The following is an 8,271-nucleotide window of genomic DNA, read 5'->3' on the forward strand; positions in this document are numbered from 1 at the left end:
GTGTGTGTGTGTGTTGGAATTGTCTCCTCCTTGTTTGGCTGTGCTCTGCAATATATATAATTATGTCCCACTTTAACTGCGCTTCACAATTCTAATCATTCCAGTTCACTGCTCTGCTCATGACAATAAACCACAAAGAATCTGTCCTAGTTTTCACCTCAGCAACAGACCCAGACATTAAAGCCATTAAGCACAGGACACAAAATGCAGAAATTCAGAGGTGTAGCATCCTTTCCCTCTTCACACTGTCATGATTATACATGTTATCCACACTACTTTATTCAGGCATATAATAGAGGTCAGAGATGATATTCTGCAGATTAAAATAAGGAGTGCTTAGTGTTTCTCACCAGAAGGTAGATCACAGTGACAGGCAGCTGAATGCCCTGCCCACCAAGCTGTAGCATGCTCAGGTGGAGAAGAGTCTCTGCAGCAGGAAGTGCAGTACAGCCCTCTCTTCACTGATTGGTTCATCCAACAGGTTAAAAAAATAAAAACAATAAAAGAAAAACATCATGTGATCGTCAACATACCAGTGTGTCTTTGTTTCAATCAGACTTTATTTATAAGTTTGTGAGTCTTTAAACGTGACAAATGACCCCAGAGGAAATAGAACGACTCCAAAAAGTAATAATTTGAAGAGATTATAAAGGACCCGAAAGTTACTTTAGAAAGCGCTAAAAGTTGAGGAAAGGGTCACGAAATGAAACTTATAGTAATAAAATACAGAACTCTAAAGTAATAGAATGAGCAGAAAAGTGATAAAAGTTACCGACCAAAATTAACGTTAAGGTTATGAAAATGAACTCCAAAGTGATGAAATAAACCCTAAATCAAACACAAAAGTTGTCATCGGAAATGTAAAGTAATAAAAATGAATACAAAAGTGATAAATTGAACCGGAAATTAATCAAATCAAACCAAACATTAAAGAAATGAGCAAAAAATAGATCTGATATTGATAGAAATTTTACCCAAAAGCAATAAATATGAACCAAAATGTCATGAATATGAATACAAAAGTGATCCGACGAGCCTAGAATTGATTTGTGTAATATTTAAATTGGTTTAAATGATTCATTATCAGGCCACAAGGTGGCGCAGTGGTTCGTGCTCCCGCCTCACAGCAAAAAGGTCGTGGGTAATTTCAATATTTCACATTAGAAAAGGTTCAGGCTCTGTGAACACTTTGCATTAAGGAGTATGGTGATATTTCCATAAACACAAGAAAATCTTTTTATTAATTTATCACCAGACAGGAAAACTCATTTGTAAGCTGTTATATTGCTATATTGCTGCTATATTTACCTTTTTAGAAATAATTCCTGGGTTTTATACATCTGCCTTACTTCACATATACGAAATTCCAACTGCCTTTAAATTGTAGCTTATTTGGGGTGTAGTTCTACGTAATGTGGTGTTGTGTTATTAAAGTCGTTCACTCTGGCACACAGTCGTCATTCGCCTGTTATTAAAACACAATATTGGTGACGACGATGGAGCGTCCTCTCTCACGTCTCACTCCGTTCCTCGTGAGCCGCTGATCGACGTTTATCACCGGAACCGCATTTGGGTTAGCCGATGCTAACGATGCTAAGCTAAAGGTTCTGCTCGTCCACAGCCTGGGAAGGGAGGGACAGCGCGTCTCCCTCCACTCTCGGACTTGCGGATAGGTTTCGAGACTGTATTGCCTTATTGGCCCAACATTTCAGCTGATTGTCTTCCGACGGCCCCGGGAATGGCTGGGTGAGGCCTTCCACCAGTACATTACAGATCTCCAAAGCTTGGCTAGTCTCTGCAAATATGGCAACCTAGATGATGAGTTCATTCGGGATCAATTAGTCGAGCACACAGCTGATCACAAGTTACGTGAGAAACTGCTTATGGCACCGGACGACACACCTCTGTGCGACGCGGCAGAGATGGCTTTTCAGCTCCAGTCGGATGCTCCATTAGCATCGCGGCCAGCAACTATGGATCGCTGGCACAGACAGTGGCCCCAGCAGCTCAGCTTCCCCAGTGAAGGTTGTGGGACATCAGGACCAATCAGCATGCCGGCCCTGCTGGAACTGTGGCTGTTCCGCACACCTCACATGAACGGTCTGCCTATAGCCACAAGACAGAGACGCCATTGCGGTGGGAAGCAAAACCAGATTCCCAAAGTGTGCCGCTCAGCGCCTGCTCCCACGAGAGCCCAGCGCCTCTCATCCCAACCACCATCCACTCTGTGGAGCTGGATGGCGAGTGCTTGCCTCTGCTTCTTGACACAGCTGCTTCCAGGTCTCTTCTCAGTGAGTCCACAGTCCAGTGGCTCGTTCCCAGACAGACTACTAAAGCAGGAGCAGAGGAGCAGTGCAGCTCTGGACACTCTTTCCAAGTGTCTCGCCATGGCGGCGCCACCCTCCCTGGGATTCTCCATCATCGACAACTTAGGTGCCACCATCTTGACATCGACCACGGAGTGGCAGCAGCGCCGGCCATCGCTTCTCACTGGGCTGCGCCGCCTCACTGCCTTCAACCACCAGCCGCTCATCGACCCAGCGGTGAACCCCGTCATCTAACCTCTGCACCGGCTGCCCCTCACCCTGCGTGATGATGTCACAGCCGAGCTGCAGAAACTGCTGGATGCTGGCATCATCGAGCGACTCGACGCCTCTCCCTGGATCTCCTATCTGGTGGTGGCAAAGAAGAAGACAGGCGGCCTGAGCCCCGTGTCGACCTCAGGCAGGTGAACACAGCAGTGGTCCCAGACAAAAACCCACTGCCCACAGTTCCATGGCTCAACAGTCTTCTGATTGAGCTTCACCAGGGCTACCTGCAGGTGTTATGTGTTCCTTTTGTGAATGCTGATTAATGTGTTAATGTGAAAGACAAAGACAATACAAATTGAAACTTAATTTTTTTAAATTTTGTATTACAGTTTTATAGTATTTCTTCAGTTAAATGACACCTGGAAACTGTTTACCAAGCGAGAAATCAGTTCTACATTATCGTGAGGGCGGGGTAGGGCGGCGGCTGAGCCGTCCTGCAGGATGGGCGAGAGGAGCGGCGGGTAGTCGCGGAACTCCTTCAGGCAGCTGCGGTGCTTCCCTTTGGCCCAAACCGGCATCACTGGTCGTAAATAACACAAGTACAATCAATAGAGCTGATGATCAGTGCAGCATTTGTTTGTAGAGCTCAAATGAGATTGAGGCGGTATGAGGGCGGCCCCAAATCAGAATTTCCCCCCAAAAATGTCTGTGTGGTTACTTTCAAGTCCTTCAGTCAGGTCTCAACCAGACTCAGGACAACGTGACATAGCAGTTGGTCTGCTGTGTAGATTTATTGTTCAGCAGTTGAAGTGAGAATTCCAGCTGACATCTCGGAGCAATGTCTGGCATAGCTGACATGGCAGGAATAGTTTAGCTTTATGGTTCTACTGATTGGGAGGGTGCATGTGCGATTCTGCTCTTCATACTGCGATGAAATGTGGTCGTGGTTAGTTGGCGTGTGATTCAGCTTCCAGTTACGGCACACTGGTTTGGATCATCGGGACAGCAACAATGGAAATCCTTTAGGACACGTTACATAATACGGCTGAAGGAGCAGAGAGTGAAGCCATTGTTTTGATTGTTTTTTATTATCCTCTCATGAAGTAGAGAGTGAAATGTGACCTGTGAAATAGAGGTGGAGACAAACGTGTTTGTGCAACAGGGACACCAGCCAGAGAACGTCAAGGTTGTCACAACAAACACACATTCATTCATTCATTCATGTCCAAATTTATTTCGAGCTACACAACACACAACACAGGCATAAAAGACAGAAAAAAATACAATAAAAGAAAAAATAAAATCAACACTCTAGCTCAAAAAGGAGTGGGAAGAAGACAAGCTTATTAACTCCCACCCCTGTTCATAAACTTAAATAATAATGATAATGTGGCTGCTACAATAACACTGTTAAAATAAAACAGAAAATAAAACAACAACAAAAACAGCCAAGACATATAGTCTATTATATAATGTAAGATATTACTAATACAATATAATCACTTAGTTATTTCTTGTTAACTGAATTACATGTTATATGTTACAAAAATAACAACCATAATGATAATAATAATGATGCCAATAACAATAATAACAACTGCAATAGTATAATAGTAGCAACAACAATAGACTTCATCATTAGCTAGATCTGACCATTAAAGTATACATCACTTTGTAACACCCATTAGTAATCAAGTACCCATTTCCTCCTTCTGGTATTTTGACCATACCATTTTTTTATATCTTGATTTGAACTGATGAATATTTGGACATTGTTTGTGCTCTACTCCCATTTTGTTCCAGAGTTTAACTCCAGATACAGACACACACATACTTTTCCTAGTGGAAGACACTGCTTGAACTTTAAAGTTATCACACCCCCTCAGGTTATATCCCCCTTCTGTGCGTGCAAAAAGCATTTGTATTCTTGCAGGTAGCACATGTATTAAAGGTGAAGGCATTCATAACTATCATCTGAAGTCTTAATCTAAACGTCGATTTTCACTTTCACTTAGTTTCAAATCATTAAATCGATTAACAATCAAAGTGGTGGCATAACCTGAGAGCGAAGGAAAATTAAGGCCCATTCTGTTCTTTGTCATCAAATTATAGTCAGACCATTTCAGCTTTTATTTTTTAGGTTGGGGGGGCTGACAATACGCTATAAACGTAAACAAAATTGAGGGAAGCCGACATTCTTATGGACTGATGACGAATCGTATGCCATCAGGGGTGAGTCTCAACTCTTTAACTACCGATATGGACGATAAAACAGTCTCTGCAGGAGGGAATCGCGACCGTGAAAGAATCTTTCCACCTGAGGAGCCGGTATAAAGCCTTTGTGGCGACAGTGGATCCGCACATTGTCCAAAAGTGAAGAAAGTTTTGCGGATACCCTCGTATTGGGTGTCGTGTAAACGGGGCCTGAATGTGTTTCTAAAGCCCCGTTTACACGATAAAGAAAACGAAGGCGGAACTTTTCTCTCAGGGGTGTGATTCCCTCCTGCAGACACTGAAGGAGGCTATGGAGCTCTGTTACTGAGCAGGTGCAAGAAATTTACCACCGGCCGCCACTGTCCCATAGTGGTATTACCCGTATTGTACTTTGAGTTTTAGTTGGGACTCACCCCTGATAGCATCCGATCTGTAATCAGACCATACAAATGTCGGGTTCTCTTGATTTTGTTCACGTTTATAGCATATTGTTTTCTGCAAACACGTTTGTGTGGTTTCATTAGGAAAACAAGCAACAGCGCCCTCCCGTGGCCCGGCATAGTAACTACATCGTTGTCAGTGTTTCCGCTGTTGCAGTGTAAACGCCCTAACCCTAACCGCAACAGCGCTACTGTACCATTCACTGAGCTAACATTTTACAAAGATTACGTATACATACAAATAACCTTGATTTTGCAAAAACGAATAAGCCTTAGGATATTTGTATAAGAGAAAAGAAGAGAGAAGGATGTGAAATTTGGTAACAAAAAAAAAAAAGGAAATAGAGTTGCAAATAGCAAATTCCGTAGCAGTACTATGAGGTCAATATGGCTCTGTGTTATGTTAACAAGGAAAGTAATCCTGCATGAGACGGCAAAGTAAACCTCTGGAAGATTAAATGTGAGTTGGTGGCAGCTGGTTGACAGCATGTGAAGTGTTTTTCTCATCTGTTCTTCCTCCGCCTCCTTCGAGAGAGCAGCCACGTCGGCCCCTTGAAGCTCCATGTAGAGTTTCAGCACCACCACAAACTCCCTGGAGTCCAGGTCAACTTCCTCACATATTGTTAAGAGAAAAGGGAGTGGACATAAACAATCTAGTTTATGATCAACAAGTGTATAGGCGTTTACCACTGAGGCCCCGTTTACACCACAACGAATTCGAGTGTATCCGCAAAACTTTCTTCACTTTTGGGGGGTCCGTTTACACGGCACCAGGTTGTGGAAACACTGTATCCGTGAAGTTTTTAATCCGGCTCCCAAGGTGGAAAGATTCTTTCACGGCGCAAATCCCTCCTGCAGAGACCGATGAAGGCTACACAGCCTGTTACTGCGCATGCACATCTCTCTCCCTCCCTCCTGCTCATTCAGTTGTAAACAAACATGGCGGTCGCGTAGTGGTACGACCCGCGGTCTATATTCTAGTTTTAAGGTCCAGATCAGTAGTTTAATAGTTGAGACTCTCCCCTGATAGCATCCGATGCGTCGTCAGTCCATGCGGATGTCGGGTTCTCTACATTTTCTTTACGTTTATAGTGTGTTGTTCTCTGCTTATTTTTTAGTCTACCACTGTGGCCCTGGATTTACAAATACTATATGAAACACAAACCTGTTTTTTGCTATATGTCTGACTCTTCAGGATGGGTTGGCAGCATCGGCCCCTCAAATATTACATCTTTCACATTGATGAATGGATTCAGAATTTCCTAGTTCAAATACAATCACTTATTTTCCAAATATTTTTGATTTCTGATAGTAACTGTTAATATTCCATCCATCCATTTTCTCCCGCTTATCTGTTTCTAGGTCACGGGGGTGTCAGTCTGAGCACCGTCACCCAGATCACATTGCACCAATTAAGAACCTTTCCTGTAGGTGGTGAGCCCACGGGAAGGTGGCGCCCGGCGTGGGACATGAACCCACTACTTTGAGATTGTGAGTCTCATGCTCTACCAACTGAGCTAGCCAGGGCATACTGTTAATATTATTATATTATATTACATTATAATTGAGGCCTTACATCATTTGATCTCAAACAACTGCCTGATAAATATATGTGGCATGTCAGAGGATAGAGAATTAAAACGAAGACTTTGACATTGATTTGACATCAATCAAATTAAAACGGACCACGTTATGACAAAAATAAGTTTTTCACCTATTTGTGACCTAGACCATGACCTTTGACCCAATCGCTCTCAATATTTAATGAGACCATCCTTAGATGGAAACAAATCATCCTTGAAAATGTCATGCAATTCGGGTTAAAAAATAATAAAATTGCAAAAGCCACATCCATGGCAACAGACACTGATCTCCTTTGATCTCTTCCATGAGGCGCCTCTCCCATCCGCTTTGTATGGAAAAATGTGTTGGACTTTTGGGGATTTATTCGGAAAAGGTTAGAAGTTAGAGTCACATAATCTAATCGATTGGTCCTTGGATGATGACAAATCCTCCCTGAAAATTTCATGCAATTCGGGAGAGTAGTTTTTGTGGAACATTGGTAAAATACATACATACATACATACATACATACATACATACATACATACATACATACATACATACATACATACATACTTAGATAAATAGCCATTAAATAAATAAATACTCGCAGATGCCCAACCTTCGTTGGCGAAGGTAATAAATAAATGAATGAATGAAAGAATGAATAAAGTAATAAATAAATGAAGAAATAAATAAATAAATAAATAAATAAATAAATAAATAAATAAATAAATAAATAAATAAATAAATAAATAAATGCAGCCAAATACAAAGCAGCTGTGTGGACCGGTCACTCGCAGACTGTGTCTCTCTCTCGCTCCCTGGTGGACAGAATCAGACGTTGCATCAACAATACAAGGACTCGTCTCAATTTGTTCCAGTGAGTTATTCTGAATGAATCATGAGCATTTTTTTCCTATGGCCGCTCCGAGTCTCCGTAATATTCTACAAATATTAAAAACATAATTAAAATCTTGATTTGTGACCGTTTTGAATTTCAGTTCAAAACATCTGGTCTTGATAAAATATGATCATGTTATGAGGTACTGCACTTTGGATTATCATGACTTAACAGTGAAAAATCTGAAGAGGGATTTAAAAGAAGTCTTGAACCCTTATTTTTAAATTAAAATATATGGACTTTTCAATGTTTTAATGAAGGTCTGTGTGTGTGTGTGTGTGTGGGGGGGGGGGGGGGGGGGGGGGGGATTGTATTATAATCATCATACTTGGAGATTGCGCTTAAAACAGTACAAACATAATAATAAAAGGTATATGAGGCCTGAAATAATGACTGTGTACAAGAGGATCTATCTATCTATCTATCTATCTATCTATCTATCTATCTATCTATCTATCTATCTATCTATCTATCTATCTATCTATCTATCTACCTACCTACCTACCTACCTACCTACCTACCTACCTACCTACCTAGCTATCTATCTACCTATCTATCTATCTATCTATCTATCTATCTATCTATCTATCTATCTATCTATCTATCTATCTATCTATCT

This window comes from Lipophrys pholis (assembly GCF_963383615.2).
Source record: "Lipophrys pholis genome assembly, chromosome: 5".
NCBI lineage: Eukaryota > Metazoa > Chordata > Actinopteri > Blenniiformes > Blenniidae > Lipophrys > Lipophrys pholis.